Raw genomic sequence first — 24,299 nt, 5'->3', positions numbered from 1 at the left:
GGGGATATACTAAATGGAAAATATTTTCCTGTCAGGTCTTTCCTTCTTGCTGGCTACAAGATGTGGCCTGAGTTCTAAAGGACTTGTAGGGGGTTGAGCTGATGTGTCTTTCCCTATATAGGACATCCCATAAATGCATGATTTCCCACACAAATCTGTGTCTGGAATGGGGCCATCTCCTGTTTGTGTTTTCCTTCTATTGGTAGAAGAGCTTGTGAGATCTCAGAAGGAGCTGGCATCTTCCCTCTTCCTAGACACCCAAGCCTCAGGATATTCACCACTGGAGGAGTTGTAGTAGCAACATCTGCACTGTCAGAAGCAGCTCCAGGCTGGTTGAGCAGGACAGAGTGGTCCACAGGGAAAGAAACCATCACACACACAAAAAAAGAGCCACCTGGGATTGATTAAACTATACTCAGTAGAGGTGAAAGGTAAAATATATAATGAGTAGCCCTGTTGCAAATGTCCCAACAGAGTTTGTGTGCTAGCCTCTCAACTGATTGTCATGGTTCTATGATTTGTTATTGCTTAATGTTCTCTCTGTGTGAAATTAAAACTTTTTGTTCCAAATCTCATGTTTGCTCTCTGGTTACCTTTGTTAATTCCCTCTCTCTCCAGGACTCCATAGACTAGAGCCAAAAAGAGAACTATTCTTCAAGATCCTGGGATAGAATTGAAGTGTTAGGAGCCTAGATCCTTAATGAGGAGAGAGGCAGCCCCAGTGCATGAAACCCAATGCAAACCGCAAGAGTAGAAATGGAAAAGGTTGCTAGCTCCTGTGACCTCAGTCCAACGGTGTTTGGAGAGCTATTGTGCTCGATATATAACTTTATGCCCTTTGTGCCTAATATGAGCTTTCTGACCTCATATTAGCCTGTTCAGCCACAGTCAGACACAGCGTACCTTGATGGGACATCGTGATGTCATTTTGGGCTTCTTCAAGCATGAAGGACAACAACCAAACCAAACAAAATTGTTGACTCTCTCAGAGGTCCTAGGGAGGATAGGGTCCAAGCTAGTAGTTAAGGCCAACTGCTTAGGCCTATTGGAAGACCTGATTCTGGAGAAAAAGGTGCATGGTTCAAGTTGTGATGAGAGATAGAAAGACTGTGCTGTTTCATAAGAGAATTCAGCAAATCCCAAAGCTGAGGTAGAAGAAGGGAACAGCATTTATAGAAGTGCTTTGGCAGATGAAGAGTCAGCATGGAATATGTCAAGATAAATGGACTACAAATTCAAGCAGTAGATACTGTGAGAAGTTTCATTTCCTCATCTAACAGTGCTGACAGCCTAGCCCCCTCCTTCCTGTACTGCAGCAGAGTTAACATTGGCTACCACATTAACCAATGTCTCTTCTTTGCTGCTCCCTTTTTCTGACCACTGCCTTGACTTTGCCACAGGACTGAACAAAAATAAATACAACTATTTTAATGACTGAATTTTCCATTTTTTAGCCAGTTGCATAGATACCTAGATATAGACAGTTTCTACTTTGTCTTCAAAAATGAGGAGCTTCAGAGGCTCCTATAGTGATGGAAAGATTCATGTAGAAATGAAATCAAAGTCCCCACCTCATCACAAAAAGAAGCCAAAGTTGGTAAAAACACACAAAGACAGAAGTTCTGATGCACGAAAGCCAAATAATACTTGGGTTCTTGCTATCACGTTCTGGAGAAGATACCAGTTACCTTAAATAACACTGACTACCATAGCCTTCACTGCCTGGAAGGCCAGATAGATTAGATTTCACCCTTACCCCAGGGTTCTCCAGTACCCTTAAGGGAGCTAGGGATGTCTAGGCTCTCAGCAATAGGAACTTGGCCCAGGATGGGGAACCTGCAGCTTCAAGACCACATGTGATCCTCTAGGTCTCCAAGCATGACCCTTTGAATCCAAACAAAAGGATTTCTCTGTGAAGTTTGGATTCAAAGGGCCACACTTGGAGACCTAGAGGGCCACATGTGACCTGGAAGCCACAAGTTCCTTTACTCCTAGACTAAGCTCTAGTCCCTATTGATGAGGTTTTTCCAAATGTACAGAGGGTCCCTTGCACCCCAGTTCTATCCACTAATAGTTGGATTAGATTTTACAAAGAAATATTTGCTTCAAAAGGTATAATCATAAATAGAAAAACTCAGCACATTGCAAGCATATTCTCCCTTCCCTCTTGTACCACCTATAAGGGATCATTGAATTTTGTTTCCACAGAAATTATACGAAAACAAATTATGTGACTTCTAAACTGATTGTAGTAGAAGGGGAGTGGGGAATGTTAATCAGCATAACTAAAGGCTGACTCCTTTATGTTTCTGAAAAGACCTTTTTTTGTGTGTATTAAAAAAAAAAAACTAACCCAGGCCAGGTGAGGTTCACTGAGGATGCGGTCCATCAACCCAGATGCTGCCTTAGATAATGGGACTTTTATTATGGATATCCTGGGTGAAATCTTCAACTCACAGCTTTTGTCAGTTCTCTTAGCAATTGAGAAAATCCTTTCTCATGCTATGGGTGATGCAGACAACCTGGGATGAGACTGAAAACATTTTTGTGGATTGGCATTTCCTTTATTAAATAAGGTAAATGAAGATGAAAAGGAGGGGGAGGAACTGAAATGTGGAAATAAGAGATGCAAGGAGGGGTGTGGACCCACATGGGGGTGGGGGGTGGGATTTAGGTAATTTTTTTGGATAGGCTATAAACTCTCTAGTAGCCAATCAATTGGGAATTTAGGGGAGGGATTTGTGTTTGGGTCAGGGAATAAATGATTGTATGGCAAAGTGTGCCTATTAATTTTAGACACTTGGATCTTGCAAGACCTTAAATAAAATTCTTTATCCTGACTTCAGTAGTTTGTCCGAGGAGTTCTTGGTAAGATCTTTATTTCTTGCACCACCTCAGTCTCTGGGGAGTGGAAGAGTATTAGGTCCATAGTTAAACTCATTTCCTATAGAGAACAATCCCAGTTCCAAGTCCAAAACCTCCTTCAGGCTCAAGTCCAGGGCATCCTGGCTTTTTCAGGCATCCCTGCCAGACTGGCTGTACTATCCTACTTGGATTCCTGGCTTCAAGATCACCATGGCTCAAAATCCAGGTCCAGTTACCACTGGCACCTGAAACTGAGGACAAATAACACCGAACAGAAACAAGCAACTCCTGGCCCATTTCAAATAAAAAAGTGGAGCAGGGGAAGGAAATCCTCATCCCCTCACCAGATCATTTCATGGTCTCCATGATGTGGGTGTACTGTGATCTTCACTCCCTGATGCCTCAGAAAGGAGAGTAGGAAAGAGCATGTGCCAGAAGGAGCCACAGAAAGAGGGTGACCATCAGAGTCTCACTAATTTTAAAGCAGTAGCATGTTAATACTATGCATCCAATTAAAGAAGGCTATACCAACCTACAAGATAGGAGATAAAGAATCCATCTTAGAAGATCTGGGCATGCCAAGCAAACACCCTTAGAGGTACCTCCTTTGAAGGTCATGCTCCAAAGGCTCTGTAATGCTTATAATCACTTCCTCTGGCAATCACAAAATAAAGCAGTGGTAGAGGAGAGGAACCCTTCCTCCCTTTCACCTTCTAATTCAAATTGAAGGTGGTCTATTTGGTAGCTAAGCCTGTGTTCAGGCTTTCTGTAGACAACATCCAAAGTGCAGCTTTTTCTAGGAAGATTTGACCATAAAAGAGAATGATAGCTGTCTTATACCTACTTTTTGGGGAGAGAAGGGATTAATAATTGTAAAGTCACCAGATGTTAGGACAAGTATATGCTTATACAAGTTTCCAACATATGATACTTTTTTTCCTTAAGGGGTGGAAGATTTTTCATTTGTGGAAATTGGAATTTCCTTGGCTACTTTAAGTCAGCTGCTGCAATAATCTTTACCAGTCAAATAATGACATGTCAGTTTTGTATGTGAAAATTATTTAATGGAAATTAATGATCTTTGAATGACTGGCTTTGTGTCAGAGAACTGGATCACCACCTCATTGAATCTTTTCTTACAGAATATTCCTGAGCCAGCCATTAGTACGCTAGAGTCATTTTTAGGAATTAAAAAGAGAAATTAGCACAGACTAAACCTATATCTCTGTTATCTTTTCAGCTGTTCTGTGAAAATGCACTTGAGCTGTGAGGTTGTTAACAAAGGCAGAAACAAGTAATGAACCCTTTCCTCTATGCTTTAGCTTTGTGGAGCCTGAACAAGACTGAATAAGAATTGGAGTTGTATACCTAGTGACTCCATGCTCTTCAAAGGAAAACAACTGTAAAAGACTTAAGAACTATGATCAATAGGACGATCAGTAAGGACTCCAAAAGAATGATGATGAAAACCTGTTTCCCACCTCTCAGCAGAGAGGTCATGGGCTAAAGGTACAAAATGAAACTCAGTATATTCAGAGTGAGCAAACTGTGGATTGCTTTGCTTGACTCGCTTATTTGTTACAAGTGAGAGTTTATATTTATTTGGGTTTGGGGGAGAATGATGGCAAAAATAAAGGAAAGAAAAGAGTGTAGATGAAATATTTAAAAATGTACATTTCAGTAGAAGAAGAGGAGAAAGTTCAGAAGTAGATAAGGACAAGCAGACCAATGTTGCAACTACCACGTTATATTTAATAAGTCTTCATAGATTCATATACTATCATCTTTTTTTGTTCTTGTTCATATGTGGAAATGTTCATATTTGTTGATATTTGTCAAGTTCATAAAAATAAAAAGAACATTTTAAAATAAAAAAAGCTTTTTGTAAATGATAAAAAAATTTATTATAAGAATAAAAATAAAGTACCTTGCCTTCTGAGTCAGAAAGATGAGATGGTGAGCCCATGAGACTTCAGAGAATGACAATTTATGAAGGGAACAAAATAAAGTCCAGTTTGGAGTCCACCAAACTGAGACAATGTCCTGCCAATTGAGACCATGAGCTAACTTGAATAGAACAGTTAAGGAATCAGTTTTTCCAGTTTTCTAAGTCACAGGGGATACAGAGCTGTTATTGTAGCTGACAGAATCTTGCATTCCACAGTCCGCTGACCCTATAGAATGCTGAAAGCACAATGCTATCTATCTGCCAAATCTCATTGCTATCTCTGAGTTTTTAGTGGGAATGACTCCAAGCAGTGCTATAGCCAAGAGACTGTTCTTTGAAGCCAAAGAATGCAAACTTCAGAGAAGACTGAGCACAGGCTGCTGTGCTTGCTTGTTTTTTTCATTTTAAAATACTTTGCTAATGATTAACTCTAAGCAGTATTATGTGCATTTAAGTTTGTTTTCTTATCTTAAAGTATGCTGTTCTTTTAAGGATCTTTTAGTTTTGTGATGGAAAGGGCCAAATAATTTTTTTGATAAAATTATTTTGTCAACTAATTTTAGATAGTGCTTTCATAGAGGAACATTTTGATAACTAATAGGAATAGAAAAATCTTCATTTTAACAAACATTGCTATTTTGTGTATGAAGAAATGAAGCTTTCAGGTGGGATTTGAACAGTTTTAGACAGAATAGGAAATGTGGAGCGAATACAAAGACTCGAATTCCTTTGTGAACAATATAGAATTATGTCTCATTTGTGCGGAAACAGTCTGATGTTAGAAAGAGAAAAATCTTTCATTTATTTAAAAACAGAAAAATATGAGTTTTAAGAACCACAGTTTCAAGGTCACCCAAAAAATGGGGAAACTTGTTGAAATCTTCAGATTTCAGAGTACCAAGCATTATGGGCACCTATTTTGTGTATATTTGTTTTATGACTAAAGAGGGTAAAACTATAAAAAATGAGAATCCATGTAAACATTTGGAGGCTGAGTTATAATTTTTAAAAGGATCATAAGTTTGCATGGAGTTAAGGATAGGGAACCTGTGGCCTCAAGGCCACATGTGGCCCTCTAGGTCCTCACATGCGGCCCTTAATCTGTCAAAAGGCTTCATTTGAAGACTTAAAGGGCCACATGTGGCCTCAAGGTTGCAGGTTCCCTATCCCCGAAGGTGGTACAGTGGATAGAGCCCAGGGCTTGGAGTCAGGAAGATACAACTTGTGATTTTTAAGTGAAAGAAGAATCCAGAGGGTCTCATTTAATTCATTGGAGTACAAAGGAACTGGGTATAAGAATCTGACAGAGTAACCTGAGGAGAATTAGAGACAAAGCAAGGCTTCTGAAAAGCTCTGTTGGGTCTGTGGCAATTAGAAGCAATGCATGGATTGAGGTATTCAGCCAAATGACCCTTGATTGGTCAAGAGAGAACTGCTTTCATTTGTCAAGAGCTATTGCCCTGCAGTGCCATCTGGGGTTCAAGAGACAGGCTCATAACATCCTGTTGCTCTTCGCTGCCACTTCTGACTTGAGAAAGAAGAGTTTGGGGTTACTTTGGCTTAGCCCTGGGTTCTATACTGTAAGCTCCATTCTAGCTAGTCTACAGCATACAAGTGAGTAAATAATTGATGGGTTTGGTCTGCATAGCCCAGAGATAGCCAGCTTGACTCGTGTTGTAGTTCCCTGACTTGAAGAGAATTCATCCTAAGAAGTGGTGGCAAATCACTTGTAAATGCTCTGCTGGAGTAAGGAAGAAAGGAGGATTTGCTTAGTGAAAGATGAAAGGAGGACCAATAGTTCTGTAGTGAACAGAGAAGCAGTTTCTTATTGTGCTGATATTCCTGAATAAATGAGTAATATTAAAGACTGTAATTTGGAATAGTAAGTTACCCTAAAGTTACCATGAATTTCCTGACCTCATGTGCTTCTCTAACAGATTCCTTTATATGTGTGGCTACTCTTTACCATAAACAATGAGTACATTCATGGAAGGGTATGTGATTCATATATGTGTGTGTATTTATATATAATACACACACGTATACCTGGATCAGATACCCTTTCATGAATAATATATATATGTGTGTATACTGTTGCAATTTATTTTATCCTTGATTTTCTATGAAGTTATTATTTCTTTTCTTTTAAGTAAATAGTAATGTTAAAAATCTAAAATTACATTACAGTGTATGACTGGTTGTATAAAGATCATACATTGCTTGAGTACATTCCATTGTGAATGGTCTATAGATTTTAAAAAAGAACCACACTACATGGTGACTCAAGAGCTAGAGGTCCTGTGCACATAAGGAGGTATATTTTACCTCTCAGATCCTGACAGTTTGAGTCTAACTGTGTACTGGTCATCTATCTCTGGGAACCCAGATCTGCTACTGTGAGAACAAGGTGCAGTGAATGAGTTAATCCAAATCTTTAGGGGTGTTGACACACCCTTTACAAGGAAAGATGTATTGTGTCGTCATACTCCCCCATTACATTGTGGAAGGTGTGTGTGTGTGTGTGTGTGTTTTATCTATATCAAGAGACAATGTCTTTCCCTTTGGGGAATGCTATTTTATAAACATTATCTAATTCCATTTTTAAGTTTTAAGGTATATTATAAATCAGTTCTTAACCATTTCAAATAAGTAATTTCATGTTTCCATTGATTAAAAATGTGTTTTTTATAGGTATGTTCTTGCAAGGATGAATGCCTGGTCTTAGTTTTTTGAAGGATGAATTCCTTCATGTTCAAATTATTCAACAATTTCTTTTTCATTTCACTTGCCATAGGAAAGAAACCACAGATTAAAGGTTGATAAAAAAATGACTGATGTTTCCTGGTTCGTAGAGAATATAGTTGGCTAGAGTCTTTTTACAGTGGTTTTTCTCTATAGTAGAGAGTTCATTTCCACCAGAAATACAAAGATCAGAGTCATGAAAACAAATCTCTTAAACTAAATCAAGAGCAGGGTTTTTCCAGACTGTTCATTGTGGTGCAGTTTCTCTCATTGATACGGTTCATCAGTTTAAAAAGAAAAAAAAATAGCTGGAATATAGAGTGATTTGATAGCTCTGGCGTTATAAGGAAAAACAGGTTTTCTGTATATGAAACTTGTGGCTTATATACTTTAGCAGAGATTTGGAAAGTATTTATTTTGCTTAGTCTACCATGGTGATTCCTCCCAGGGTTTTGTTATTCAGTACCCTTAGCAGTAAACCTTCTCTTCTCTATATCTTTTATTATAAACATTTCTGTGTTGAAGGGAGACTGGGAAAGAAATCCTTGCTCACATATCTATGACACTAATGCTTGGGAACCAGTCAAATGCATTACTTTTCTACTTCACATGAATACTAAAATATAGTGAGCATGGGTATTCCTGGTATAGAGGTGTTCAGTTTCTTATTTTATCTCTCTTGAATGACTCATCATCACCTCTTCTCCCATATTTGACATATTTCATATCAGTGAAAATTCACTACTACCTCAAAAGAAATGAGTTCTTAAGTGGTATAAGAATTCTCTTCAAAGAATTAGGATTAATCAGATAACCAGGGTAAATAATTTGAAGGAAGGCAGACTGGGCACACTTAATTTTTAAATTTTTATTGGTAAAATCTTACTAATGTCATTTTTAAGAACCACAGCCAATTCTTGATATACTGTTATCCCTCCCTAACCCTAATTTAATCCATGAATTCACAATCCTCTTTGAAAATGGATTCATGAATTTTTGTTGCCAAAAATGTTTTTCTTGTAACTGAGTTTCTTATAATGGCCCTCGCAAAACTTTGTTATGTTGGCTATTAGATAATAGACACACAATGTTATGGATTAGGGTGGCCAATTTTAAGAAGCTGAAAGGATGATCATCAGTCTTTCCCATTTTCCAACATTTAGTAGCAAATACTCTCTAAATAGGGGCCACATACACAGTATCATCACTGCAACACTAAAAAGTGAAAGAGGAGCTCAACACATAGCATATTTATATTCCAATGAGGTTTATTGGAGGATATGATATAATTGGATGAATCTTGGATGAATAATGAATTCATGGAATATAATTGCTATCAAGACCTTTTGTAAAGGTAATTTAAATGAGAAGATCTTTCCCATTCATTAATAGGCCCATGTGACTCAGATGAGTCAAATGGAAGTCTGAGTCACATGGAACCTGTGGTGAGAGGAGCTTGCTGAATGGGTGGAACAAGAAAGGGTGGAGCAGGAAGGGTGGAACAGGAAGAGGCAGAGCTGGAGCAGCCCTGTGAGGCAAATTGATCAGAGCAGTCAGAGTTGAGGGAGAGAGAAAAGCAGTCAGCTAGACTTGTGACTTTGTTTGTGGGAAGGCCTGATAATGTTTATAGAATTCTTGATTACTATGATGGATTTCTTTGTTACTATGATGGATTTGGCTTTCTGGTATCTGAATAAATGTTTTGGTTCTGACTTCCATGTGGAGAATTTGTTGTATTTTGTGATTCAGAATTGCACCAGCATATTCATGGCTACCGTAAGTGCTGTGAATATTGTGTTGGTGCTACACCTTTTCAGTTCTTCTAAAAATTAAGTGTGTTCCTCTGAGTCTGTATAATTCCTGTTCTCACATCAGCTGTTGATAATTAAAATAAGCCACAGGATGATCTTTGGAAACAATTTCAGACTGAATTGCCTTCCCACATTTTGAGACAAAATGTTTTGCTTCTGATTCCATATGAGTAAAGTATAACTCAATCTATATTTTGGAAAGTTTGAGGTACTTATTCAATATGCAGAAAACCAAATTTGTGGCTGTTTTTTTCTGAATGATCATGTTTCGAAATGCTTCGTTCTTTGACACACAGGGTTTCCTACACAATTAGGCTTCTCACAATTAGGATAACGAAGGAAATATTAGAGGGGTGGGTAGGATAAAGAATGGGAGGGTAAGGGAAGAAGATAAGGTAACAGGGATATGGTAAAAAAGATAGGCTGAGAAGGACAATAATGAGTAAAAATGAGATGGAGGGAAATTTACAAATAGTAATTGTGACTTGGTATGTGAATGGGATGAACTCACTCGTAAATGGAAATGTATAGTAAAATGGATTAAAAATCAGAATCCAATGTTTATAAGAAACACATTGAAGAATGAGCAATACAGAGTTAAAATGGAAGGTTGGAGTAGAACTTAACTATGCTTCAGCTGATGCAAAAAAGGCAGGGGTAGGCTTCTCATAGAATGTTACTGACAGGAAAACCAACAATCCAAAACCTAGCAGTAATATGTTATTATAATATATGATTTTTGATGTATAATTTGAATATTTTAATAATATAAAATATATGAATATTTTCATATAATGTATAAATATTATCATAAGTATTGAAATATTATTGTAATAAGTTACAACATGCTTCAAAGAAAATAACTCATAAGAAAGCAAATAAGTTACAACACACTATACAATATGTATACTAAGCATTTCCTCTGCTGAAGAACTGAATCTATTAAATAAGTGGAATTAATCCCACACTAAAGATAGCTTCAACAAATTGTCTTCCTGCTTTCATCAACGATCTATGCATCAGTGTTTCCTAACATTTTGAAGTGTGTTACAGCAGTCATATATAATACTAGACAAGAAAAGTCACTTAGAATACAAAATCATGTTCTGAGTGAGCCTCACTTCTCCTCCAGAGCCTTCTGAATCCAGTGAGCAGATATTCATTGGAATACTGGAAATGACCCAGCATGAGGCAATTAGGGTTAAGAGACTTGCCCAAAGTCACATAGCTAGTGAGTGTTAAGTGTCTGAGGTAAGATTTGAACTCAGATCCTCTTGATGCCTGCACTGGTGCTCTATCCACTCCTGGGTCATCTCCAGTCATCCTGATGAGTATCTGGTCACTGGATTCAGATGGCTCTGGTGACCTGCACAGCCCTCCCTCACTCAAAACAAAGTCATGTGCAAGTCATGTCATTTCTCTGATGGCATGGTCTTCTTCAGCAATGAAGGATGTACACTCACACCAGGAAGATAGAGGATGATCAGTGTTTGGATATAGGATAATAGAATCACATTTTTAAATAGGAATAGACTTTTGAAGACGTCATATAGTGTACTTCACATTTTAAAGATAAGAAAACTCAAATGAGGAGAAAGGAAGAAATGTTGATCTGAGATTCAAATACAGGTCCTCTGGCTCCAAATCTAACACTCTATTATTACACTCTAAGTTGTACCAAACACTCATGAATTTGCAGTTAAATGTGTAGGAATGTGCTGAGTTCTAGAAAGTTAGAGAAGAGATTGATAAACTACTAAGTTAGATGACTGCATGGTGGGGTTAAGGAGATGCAGGAGGGGCAGTCTTAGGAGAAGAAATCTTTTCGTTTCGTAATTCCTTTGTGTTGACATATGTATCATGGACTGCTACAGTTTGGGAACAAATGAAGGAAGGGGAAAGGTAAGGGAATTAGGTGCCTGGCACGTAACAGGCACTATGCTAAGTACTTTAAAAATATTATCATATTTGACCCCCATTTAGTGATTTGAATGAATGCATGAATAAATAAATAATTAAACACTTATTACGTGCCAAATAACTATGTTGAGTGTTGGGGATAGAAATATAAATGTAAAGACACATTCCAATAGAAGAAGGCGACATACATAGAGGAACAGAGGACAGTTATTGGTTTGAAAAGTTAGGATGACGAGTGGAGGAATAGGAGAGAACCGGCTGTGTGCTTTGCTAATAAAAACCTATGCGTGCATGTATACACACACACACACACACACACACACACACACACAACATATAAGAGACTAAGTCCAAATAAGAGAAAAGCTTTTTTAAAAGCTTTTTAAAAATCATATGACAAAATTGTGAGAATTAAAAATGTTAATAAAAAAATGAGATGAAATAATGAAGAAAATAACCCACAGGAATAATACAATAGAAAAAATTAATTGGAACAGTTTATATCCAACTGAGCCAAGAGCAAAGAAGTCCCTTAGTGAGGAGGGCAAAAGAAATGCCTTAGCCTCCTCTGGGCCCCAGATTGTTATACAATCCACAAGACCAAGTTTTTTGAGTTTTAGCTTAAACATATATGGGGGAGTTTTGGAGAGAGGCTGCTAATTTCCATTTGATTCTAAGAATCTCTTTCCTGTGGGAAGAACTCCACATATTCTATGAGGTTTATAGGGAGAAAGCAATTTTTTCACCTTTTCCTTCCTTTGTGTTTGGGTTGAGAAAGGCCTTTGCAAGCATTAAGACAAACAGTTATATATGAGAATTTTATAAAATGTTGTCTCCTTGTTAAAATTGTATAATACTGAGTTTGGGAGTGAAGGTAATAATTGCACCCACCACCTAATACACAGCTTGGAATGATAAAGAAAGATTTATTGACCCTGCATTCATGGATTAAATGAAGTTTGCTAAACTGATTATTATCTGGATTCTTTTCCTAAATTCCACATTCTGTGTATCTAAAGGGCTAAACAACAAATGTACCAGGTACTGTGCTAAGTATTGGGGATACCAAATGAGGTGAAGATAGTCCCTGCCCTCAAAGGAGCTTACAATCTAATGGGGAAACAAAATGCAAACAAATATATTTATGAAAAATATATGAATATACATAAATATATATGAAATATATGTATGAATATATAAATGTGAAATAAACTATATACAGGAGAAACAGGAAATAAGGTCACATTTCCCATTCCAGCCAAGTCTAGGATTATCCAACTTAGCTCAAGATTGTTTAACAATGCTTAGAAAAAGAGAAACACACACACATACACACACACATACACACACACACACACACACACACACACACACACACAAAAGGAAGATGCCAGAGACTTTTTGAGGTCAGTTCATAGGCTATAATTAGGAATAGTTACCATTTCTGCCAAGGTAAAGTAGGGTTCTCAAAGAGCTTGTGTTGGGGTCCACTATTCAGGGTCCCCTTACCTATTCTTCCCTAGATGTCCTAAAGAGAGAGTAGGGGAATTATATTTCACAGTTCTTGAGCAAGAGCATAATCTATCCTTTCCTTTAAAATTAATAAAGAAATACACTTATGTCCTTGGCAAATCAATTGGGGTACATTTTGTATGTTTGTCCATATCTCTAGTTCCAGAAAAGTTCTAATTTCCCAGACAGGTTGAAGCATTGTCCTTTCAAGTAAATGATCATAGTAATCAACTGTTTTATAAACTCAGTGATCCAAGTTTTGGGGCAGCTAGGTGGTGCAGTGGATAAAGGACCAGTGCAGGAGTCAGAAGCACCTGAGTTCAAATCTCACCTCAGACACTTGACACTCACTAGCTGTGTGAACTTGGGCAAGTCACTTAACCCCAATTGCCTCATCCTGGGTCATCTCCAGTCATCCTGATGAATAGCTGCTCACTGGATTCAGATGGCTCTGGAGAAGAAGTGAGGCTCACTCAAAACAAAGTCAAGTGCTAGTCATGTCATTATTTCTCTGATGGCATGGTCTTCTTCAGCAATGAAGGACGAACACCCACTCTCTACCCAAACTTGCCCATGGAATTGACAGATGGAACATTTGCATATCAAATAAACTTTATGACTTTTTATCCTTTGAGTATTTGTATTTCTTCTCAGTGCCTTATCCATGATCCACTCACATGAAGATATGATGTCCTCATCACATGGGCCAGACCATTTAGATCCAAAACTTGGTCCTTCCAAAAAGGCGAGATGAAACTTGGGAAATTTCTGGTCTTCATTCTTTTTTATATTTGTTCACTCCTTCATGCAGCCTTCACATAACTCATTGTTTTTGTGTTTTGTTTTCTTTTGCTGTTTTTCTGTTTTAGTTTATTTCTTCTTCCTTCTATGCTGTCACACCCAGCTTCTTGCATTGCTAAGGGCAATGTTGGCTCATTTTTCCATAAAAGTTATTGACAATCAGCACAGGAGGACTAAGGTCCAGATAACTGAGGCAACTTCTTAATGTCTCAGGGATAAAAATACCAAGATGTACAGGAAATCAGCAGTTCCTCCCTCTAGCTTCTGAGCAGAGAACCATTATGAGAAACACAGAAGCAGCGAAGTTTCACCCAAATGAATCAATGCTGTATCCTTGCTAAATGCCCTCTTCCTGCTATGAATATACTTCCTCTACTATGGGTAAGAAGGCTTCTGTGTTAATGGTCTAACATTTTGTTGTTCAGTCCTTTCAATCATGTCCAACTTTTCATGACCCAATATTTGGAGTTTTTCTTGGTAAAGATACTGAATAGTTTGCCATGTCCTTCTCCAGCTCATTTTATAGATGAGAAACTGAGGCAAACAGGGTAAAGTGACTTGCCCAGAGTCACACAGCTAGTAAGTGTCCAAAGCCAGATTTGAACTCAGGAAGATGCCCAGCAATCTATGCATTGGGCCACCTGTCTGTCCCTAATGTTCTATTAGTCTCATTTCATTCCAATCTTGAGTCAGAACTGTCTTTAATCAGGTCTGGCTTACTATAGATGGCACTGCAAAAACAGTAGCTATAAAACATTCCCCACATAACTGTGAGGCAGCATCTCCTGTAAATACACAGTTTCTAGAGGAGTAGGGGGCTTAACCTTAGAGTCCTATGGAAGTGTGGCACATGTGTGGAAAACATATGTCAAGGCAGCTCACAACTCTTAAATCCCAAGGCCTAGAAGTCCTTTCTTTAAGTAGTTATTTCTGCAGCTAAACTCTTGTTTGCTAGGGCTAACTCTGTCTCAACTCCAGAGCTAGTTGTCTTCTTTGTTGCCAGGAACCATGCTCTTAGAAGCTGCTTCCACCTTGAAGTGATTAGCAACCTGTATCTGTATTCTCTGGAAAGTATGTCTCACCTACTTGCTGGATGCACCTATGCCTCAAACATTTCCCAAATGACAAATGCTAGAACTTTTGAGAGGGATATCTCTTACTGGCTAAGCTGATCTGCTTTAAAGTGACGTGGATGATAAGGGAGAGAAGAAAAATATTTTCCTATAAACACACAGATGCCCCACCCCACACCCAACGCACGCACGCACGTACACACACACATGCAAACACACACACACACACACACACACACACACACACACACACACACACACACACACACACCCTTGCTGCTGCCCTCTTGAATAGGTGCTGGAGTCTCCTTCACAACTGCCTAGACTTATAAATTCTCTCCAGGCCTTAGTTATTTAAAGTCTTGCAAAGACATGCCCGATTTTTGAAAAGGCCTGTCTAAATTGCATCAGAGATAGGAAATAACACTTCGGAAAAGAATCTTGGATGTGGTCCCAAATTTCCAAGTAGTTTAATACCTTCTGACCATATTTAAAAGCTTATCATCTATGCCTAAATCCTGTAACTAAATCAACTGTGTGTATGTATATGTATACATATATATGTATATATATGTAATTATACCTTCCTACCTTGTACAACAATATTTATATACCAGTTTATTTGAAATGGTCTTATTTGATCTTCCCAACAACCTTTGGACAGGTGATAATTAACTCCATTTTACAGAGGAGAAAACTGAGAGTTAGAGAAGCTAAGTAGTTTGTCAGGCCAATAAGTGGTAGAGGCAGAATTCAAATTCAAGTCTTCCTCAAGCCAAAACTAGCATCTTTCTTCACTACACCATACTGCTTCTTGAAATCAAGAGATAGAGAACTCTAACTCCTAAACTTTCTTGAGTGGCAGTGTCCTTAGTGCCTCAGTCCTTTTATAGTGGCCAAGAAATAACTAACAATTCCACTTATTAAATAGTTAGATCTAAACAGCTTAATAAGCATTTACGTTCTAACAGCATGATAGACGATTAAAAATACATAGAAATTGAAAGAAAAATATATTTGTTTTATTGTGACATAATTACTTCCTTATGGAATGTGTGTACTACTTGGGCACTGCATAACTTCTCAAGCCTTGAAATTAGATTGTACACTGCCACGCTCATTTCCTAATTCACATTGATTTATGCATGGTGCTTGCCTTCGTTCCAACAACCACCAAAAACCTAACTTGGCAAAGAATATGAAGTCACAAAATAAAGAATAAGCAAACAAAAACCTATCATTTTGGAACTTCCTCTAGCAGAGTATATTGAGATCTAATGGCAAAACTGTGAGCCCCCTCAGTTCTCATAGCAGCTGAAAGAATGACAGATGTCAAGTAAACAAAAATTTGAAATATCTCCCTGTGGGTTTGCTGTGAGACTGAAGCACACAGTTGAAGAAACACGACTCTAACCCTCCCAAATAAAAAACAAATAACATGTATTTAAAATAATCACAATCAAACCATGCCTAACATGATGTAAAGACTCTTGGATTGTGTTGTCTAACTCTAAAGGTTCCTAAAAGTGCTACAGAGAAAAGGGAGGAGGAAAAGAAAAAACAAAAGAACACAAAACCAATGTCTCCAAACAAGAGGAGTTGTGGAAAGAGAGCAGGGCAATCCAAAGTGAAGCTCCTATCTTTTATGAAAGGGAAATCCAACTTTGAGTATATATATCTTTAACTCTCCTGCCTTTTGTTGTTAAACAACCTCAACCGTCTATAATTGGTGCTTCTATTTAGTTTCCTTCTTAACTCCGTAATCTGTCTTCAGTTTCATTATTCAATTGAAACTACTCTCTCCAAAGTTAGCAATGGTCACTTAATTACCTTATCTAATGTCTTTTTCAAGGTTCTTTCATGGTCACTTTTCTCCCAATAGTTTGATGACCTCGTCAGATACCCTGGATTCAATTATTATCTCTATGCAGATGATTCTCAGATCATCTTGTCCAGCCCTAACCTCTATCCTGACTTCTCTTCTTGCATCTCCACCTGTCTATTGGATATATTAACAGGATATCACAGAGATATTTCAAATTGGGCAACTCTAAAACAAAAATTGCCTTTCCTCTTCAAGTCTCACCCTCTTCCTAACTTTCCTGTGGCAGTTGATGGCAGCACCATCTTCCTAGTCATCCAAGCTCACAACCTAGGTGTCAGCCTGTATTCCTCATTCTCATTCCTACATCCAATCTGTTGACAAGTTCTTTTGAATCTACTTTCACATCTCTTGTTTCACATTTTCTCACTGATACAGGCCCTCATCACCTCACACTTGGACTATTAAACTAGCCTATTGGTGAGTCTCCCTGCCTCAAGGCTCTCCTCACTCTGGGTCATCTTCCACTCAATCATCAAATTGATTTTCCCAAGCCTCAGACTGAACATATAATTTTTCTGTTCAATAAACTGCTTTGACTCCTAATTGCCTCCATGATCAAATAAAGTCTTCTGCTTGACATTCAAAGTACTTCGTAACTGGCCCCTTGCTACCTCTCCAGTCTTCTTACACCTTGTTATCTTCCATTTACTTTCAGATCCATGTACTCTAACATCGCATTGTATTCTGGTCTCCTTGCTATTCCTGGAACAAGATATTCATACTAACTCAGTGCAGTTCCTTTAAGAAAATTATACACACGCACACACACACATATATGTATGTATATATATGTATATATATACATATGTATACATATATATGTGTATGTATATATACACATATATATGTATATATGATGGAATCCTAATAAAACTACCCCTAGCCCCAGTATTCTAACTTCCTTATGGGCTCCAGGGAACAGAAGGCCTGTTCTGATTTTAACCACTCAATCTGTCTTTAGCCATACCTCATGCCCCTAGACTCAATATAGCCACTGCCCCTAGCTAACTACTGCCCTCAAATCGAATTCACATATTTGAACAGGTGTGTTCTTGTATTCAACCACAATCACATCATACATTTAGCTCAAGATAGGACTACAATACCTAGCTATCCATCTTGACTAGACAGGACCACAATAGCCAGCCAACTGGAGGGCAGCATGACCAGAATGTTTAACCATCGAATCAAAGAAGGGACCTCTCCCCTATCACCTAATCCCTCAACAAACCCCTCCTGCCTTTTTAATACTCACAATTTCTGTTATAAAATTGCATCTCTACCCTATCAAAATCCATTTTGCTTTCTCTGAAGTTGCTGGCTCCTCTTGGAACTTAGCCTGCTTCATGAGAGGCATCAATCTCGTAAACACCTATACTTAGATTAGAGATGGTCTGATTCTGAATTCCTTGAGATGGTTCCACCACAACTTCTCAGTAAACCCCAACAGATTCTGGCATCCCTGGGTGGGCAGAGTTTAAACCTCAGCATGTGTGTACGTACACACACACACACACACACACACACACACACACACACACACACACACACACACACACTTTTTTTCTCCAAACAGCAAAAGTAAAATGAAACCTGTTACAAACCTGTTTAGTTAAGCTAAACAAATGCTTTTGTTTGCCATGTTCAGAAAAAGATGTGTTTCATTTTGCACTGAGTCCTTTAATTTTCTGTCAGAAGGTGGTTGGTATGTTTCATTATTATTCCTCTGAAATCCTGGTTGTTTGCCTTTACCATTTTGTTGTCCTTGTATATTTTGTTTACTTTACTCTATATCAGTTTTTATTTATCTTCCCAGGTTTCTCTGAAACCATCACCTTCATCATTTCTTACAGCACCATAGTACCTCATCACATTTATATATGGCTATTTTCCTATGTACAGCACCTTCTTTGATTTCTTTTCTTTACCACCCCAAAAATAGTTATACATATTTTCCTACATCTTGAGAGTTTGTTTTGCTTAGAACCAATCCCTTCTTTAATCTATCCTCCCTCTAATTATTAATTCTCCTTTTTCCCTTCTTCATTGAACGAAATATATTTCTATACCTTTCTGTGGGGTATGTGTGTGTGTGTGTGCATGTGTTTATATGTGGGTGTGTAAGTGCATTCTTCCTTACTTTGATCAGTTCAGATGACAGTGAGGTTCAAGTTCCTCCTACCCCCTACTTCTTCTTTGTATAGATACTGACACTTCTAAATGCTGATTATGTGAAATGATTTTCCCTTGCTCTCCCTTCCCTCCTTTCTGTTTCCCTCCTTTTCTGTTTGTCTCTTAATATAATCAAGATACAATAGAATCACTCCTAGGTCTTGTGTAATTAGACTCCCTCTGTGATCCCTGATGATGATAGGGTTTAGAGGAGACACATGTATCATTTTCCCATTTTAGAATATAGGTAGTTTAACCTTACTTATGAGGCTTGTACATGGCACAGTGGTTGGAGTGACAGTCCTGGAGTTAAAACTCATCTTCCTAAGTTCAAATCTGACCTCAGGCACTTCTTAGCTGTATGACCATGGACAAATCACTTAACTCCTCTTTGCCTCAGTTTCCTCATCTATAAAATAAGTTGGACAAGGAAATGGCAGACTACTTTAGTATCTTTGCCAAGAAAACCCCAAATGGGGTCATGAAGAGTCAGACACAGCTGAAATGACTAAACCACATAAGCAACATCCTTGTTTAGTCTCCTACGATGCTCATTCATGTTTACCTTTATGTGTTTCTCTTACCTTTTGTGTCTGAACTTTAAAATTTCTATGTAGGATGCATTTTTTTTGTATTTAAAAATGCAAAAAACATTCTTAGCTCATAGGCCCTAGAAAAACAGATAGTGGCCCAGATTTGGTCCTTGGGCTTTGTTTTTTTAATTCCTGCTCTATTTCATTTAAGATCCTTTTCCCACCTATGCAACTATATTCCTTTTTTGCTGGGCAGGTTTATTGGCTATAAACCTACATCTTTTGCCTACTGGAAAATCATATTCCAACTTCTTTCCCTCACATTGGTAGTTGCTAACTTGTATTATGCTTCTGATCATGGCTCCTCAGTACTTGAATTGTTCACTTCCAGCTGTGTGCGATATTTTTTTCTTTACACTGACAACTCTGGGTTTTGGTTGTAATGTTCCTGGGAGCTTTCACTTTACATAGAAATTTTGAAGTTCAAATAGAGGAGGTTAGAGAAACGCCAAAAGGTATACATGAATGAGTAATCATAAGAGACTAAACAAGGATAAATTTATATTCTAAGATGGAAGACGATGCATGTGTCTCCTCTGAACCTTATCATCATCAAAGGTTAAGCTCCATTGAACTTGAGTTTAATCTACTCCATGTGATCATACTTGACTGTTCCACACTTAATTGACCTCCATCTCCTCTGAAGTATTACAGTAGCACTTATTGTCCTACCTCAGATTCTTGCAGTTAATATTTTACTTTGACAATTAAATGTAGTGGATAGAAAACTGACCTCTAAGTCAGAAATTTGTTATTGTTCAGTCATTTCAGTCGTGTTGGACTCTTTGTGACCCCATTTGGGGTTTTCTTGGCATTTCCTTCTCCAGTTCATTTTATGGATGAAGAAACTGAGGCAAACAGGGTTGTGACTTTCCCAGGATCACATAGCCAGTAAGTATCTGAAGCTTGACTTAAGCTCAGGTCTTTCTGACGCCAGGCCTAGTACTCTATCTAATATGTCACCTATATGCCCTGGATACCTGTCTCTAACATTTACCTTATGACATACTATGCTAACAACATGACATGCTATGCCCCAAGCCAGTTGCTAAGACTAATCTGCAGAAGTTTATTTGCAGTATGCTTTGGTAGAGGGAATTTCCTTACAAGACTATTCTCTATACTATTGAAATAACATGAGTGTGTCTACTTCTCCAAACTATTTTTATCTCATATTTTTCTTTTTCAAATAAATTTTATTGATGTTTTTTATATTTTTAACATCATTAAGACTTTCCTCAGTTAACCCTTTCTCCTTCTCCTCCCAGAGGGCCACCTATAAAACAAATAATATTTTTAAAGGCAAAAAAGAGGGGAAAATCCATAAAAATGATTAATACATTGTGAAATTTGGAAAATATAAGCAATGTACAATTCTTATGAACTTACTGTGGGGCAAAGAGGTAGAGTAACTTCTTTCTCTTCATTAGAGTCATGCCATTCTTCATAATTTGTCCACATTCATTTTTGATTTGGGGAGTGTATGTTTCATTTTGTTTGTATTGTTTTCATCATTTTGTATATTATTTTCTCGACTTTGTTCACTTCATTTTGCATCATTTAATGTAAATGTTTCCTCATTTCTCTCTATTCATCACATTCATCATTTCTTATAGCATAATAATATTTCATTAAATTAACGTGACACAATTGTTTAGTCATTTCCTAATCAATGGCTCTCTACTTTGCTTCTAATTATCTGTTATGACAAAAAGCGCTTCTATAGGTCTTTTGGTGTATAGGGGGACTTTCTTTTTTAAAATGACCTCCTTGGGGTATAAGTCTAATAGTGGAATCTTTGGGTCAAAAGCTATGGATGTTTTCATGATTTTATTTCAAAATTCCAAATTGTTTAAATCAGACCTGTTCAACATATGGCCTGTGGCCAACTAAAGGATTTTGGGCCTAAAACTATGTAGAGGCTGTAAAAGAAAGTAAAGATGTAATGACTGCTTTGTCTGTGTGCTGCTTAACACACCTACCACCATTCACTATTGTGCCCATCATGTAACTTGGTGGGTGGGCTGCAACAGCGCTCGCTATCCTGTTTGTCATGTGATTCATGGCAACCAACCATCATCAGTCTGTCTCTAACAACCTATTTGTGGCCAGAAGTTTAGCCTGTTTTAATTTTGGCCCTTACCTACTGCCAAGTTGTGCAAGTCTGTTTTAAACGATTGTACTAATTCATGTTTCCACGAACAATGTACAAGTGTATCTATCTTTCCACAGCCTCTCCAATATTAGCTATTCAGGTTTTTTGTCATCTTTGCCAATTTGCAGAGTGTGAGGCCAAAGTTCAGGGATATTTTAATTGTCGTTTCTGTAACTATTAGTTACTTATTCCATCCTTTCATACATGTGTGTATAGATAGATGTACATATGTATATGAATACATATATATGTAATATACATATATTCACCAGCAAGCTATTCAATTCTGCATTTTCCCCTTTGTTTATCCTTCTATTAGATTTATCCAAAATGCACAGAGAAAAATAAAATCCTACTGGCACTTTTGTATCGCTGTCTTTTTAAATTTAGATAAATTTTCCTTTATGAGTTTAGATGCTGAGGCACTTAATACATATTTAATATTAATATTGTTTTATTGTCTGTGTTTCCTTTCAACACGATGTTATTTTCTTCTCTCTTTTTGTGTTTTGAATGTTTTTGCATAATCTGATAGAGTAATTGCATTCCTGTTTTTTTATTCACTTGATAATACAGTAAATTTTATTCCAACCTTTCATTTCCCTTCTCCTTTCATTCAAGTTGTTTTGTTTTTAAACTTGTTTTTTCTTTTCTTTTTCTTAAAAAAAAATTCCCCTTCTTTTCCTTATTATTTCTCCTCACTTTTTAAAAACTATTCTAGACTTTTATTCTTTGATTCACAACTTTTGTACTTATTTCTTCTTTATTTCTCTATATGTCTCATGGAATTAAAACTTCTGAGGTACCTATTTTGAGTTCCTTCTTTTAAATAGTTTCTATCTATTGCCTCAAAAATCTTTCTCTAACCCCTCACTTTTTCTGTTGTTACAACCACTTTTAAAAATATCAATTTCTGCAAGTGATAGTGAGGACAGAGATATTGCCCCAGGTAATTTTCCTGTGCCTATTATGTGTAATTCTTTACTATTCTTTGTCCCATCTGTGGTCTCTTTCCTCCCATTTGCCATGAATCTCCTCTTTGCATTCATGCCCTTCCACTCTTCTGGGTACCATTTGCCCCCAGAAGCTCAGATTCCCTTGCTCCTGAGGCAGGATGTCTCTCTAAATGTTGTCCCTCATACGGCCATCATCTCCCATTACTAAATGTCTTGAGTATTCTTCAGTGGGACCCTTTCCCACTTCTGAAATCAGACTTCCCCTTTTCTTTCTCCTTGTTACAATTTCTTTCTTTGCCTCCTCATGCCTTCTCCTGCAGCCCCTCTACCTCCTGAGAGGTTACACAACTCATTTTCTCTTCATTATTAATCATTGATTTGATTAGCATACATCACATATTCTACCTCTATCTTCTCCCTTCCCTCCCCCAACTCCTTTGATATGTCCTCTCATTCCTCAGTTTAGTATCACAAAAATATGGATTCACTTGTATATCTGATATTATGAGATCTTGTCTATGACGTTTTTGGCCTATTTCTCTTCCATCTGCTCTATTTAACTTCCATTTTCAACCTTGTCTCCTCTGTACTTTTAGAGAAGAAATTTCTTAATGTTCTTTTGTTGTGTTATTGTCTTGTTTTTACTACCATAGATGTTTTTCTCTTTTTAATTTTTTTCTTCCCCTGAGGTAATCTCTTTTTTTGTTACCTGTACCTTCCTTGATTGCTAGATGTGCTTGCCTTTGAGGTGAAAGTTTTTTGGGACCCAAGAGAGTCCTCACTTACCACTCTGGGTTTTTGAGGTGGAGGTCAGGTAACAGGAGTAAGGAGTCAATTAAAAATGAAACAAGGAGCCATTTATTCCAGGGTAGCTTGCAAGAGGGGAGACCATCTACCCTGAGACTGACGTGAGTTTTTTGTACAGTATACAAAATTTTAAGGCAGTATTGATAAGCTAAACATTATTCAATGTAATATTGTATGAACCAAAGAAAGATGGTTCTACAAAAAGAATAATATACTTGGAGAAAAATATATATTCTTAGCTACAAGAGATAGATAAGAGAGTTATCCTCTGAATGTAGTTGTCTCACAAAATCAAAGAAATCTGTCTGTTGGTCCAGACAGGGAGGAGAACTTTCTCAGGATTCTGGAATCCTCTACCTTCAGCAGCAAAGTATTTTAGTATCTCTAAGAGGCCAGAACGAAACACTGAAGGACACTAACTCCTGCAACTGGTGTTCAGTTTTCACTAGGGGTATTTACAGCAAAATGATGGATACACAGCAAGATGGAGTCAGTAGGCCTTGAAACACAACTGTTTCTAAGTGTGTTTAGGGTGGGGCTGGGGAAGGGGGGCTGCATTACACAAACATGTCACGGAAATTCATGGTACACTTCCAGAAGGTTCTGATAATGGATATTAAGGCAAGGGCAGTGAGGGTTTAGTTACTCACTGGAAGCTGCCAATCTCAGGAAATTTGGTGGTCAGTCTCTGGGGCTCATGGTGGGCGGTGCAATTTTGTCCACTTCTCCCACACCTTTCTTGAATTTCTGTCATCTGGGATATTTGCGAAGCAAATAATTTATTCAGGTCTGGTTTTCTCTGTAAAATACTTCAAATGCCTCTTTTTTGGGGGGAAATATTAATCTCTTTTCTTTAATGATTAGACCACGTTTTCAGGGTATATCACCTTGGATTACATGTGCAGCTTCACTATGTGTCTTGGATTTTTCAGCATAGGCTTTTATAGGGGGCTGGGGGAATGGGATTGTTTTGTTTTTGCTTTGCTTTGGAGTCAATCTATGAATGATTCTGATGAGTATTTTGCTTTCTGTGTTCAGAAGTTCTAGGCAGTTTTCATA

General features: G+C 37.6%; 1 long non-coding RNA gene across 9 annotated transcripts in view; it reads left to right on the top strand.

Moving 5' to 3' along the window:
• Window positions 1-24,299, top strand: part of LOC140496962 (uncharacterized) — a 238,544-nt gene that overhangs the window by 103,725 nt on the left and 110,520 nt on the right. For 2 of the 9 annotated variants that reach the window (XR_011964475.1, XR_011964474.1), the window contains one exon: window positions 207-563. The exons of 2 other annotated variants lie outside the window; for them this stretch is intronic. This is a non-coding gene — a long non-coding RNA (uncharacterized lncRNA). Of the gene's footprint in view, window positions 1-206; window positions 566-618; window positions 1,431-24,299 lie in introns of those variants that run through there. 5 more of the 9 variants (XR_011964467.1, XR_011964473.1, XR_011964468.1 and 2 more) reach the window with 5 other exon arrangements.

The sequence above is a fragment of the Notamacropus eugenii genome, chromosome 3 (genome assembly GCF_028372415.1).
Source record: "Notamacropus eugenii isolate mMacEug1 chromosome 3, mMacEug1.pri_v2, whole genome shotgun sequence".
Lineage (NCBI taxonomy): Eukaryota > Metazoa > Chordata > Mammalia > Diprotodontia > Macropodidae > Notamacropus > Notamacropus eugenii.
This window is presented reverse-complemented; position numbering and strand designations above follow the sequence as displayed.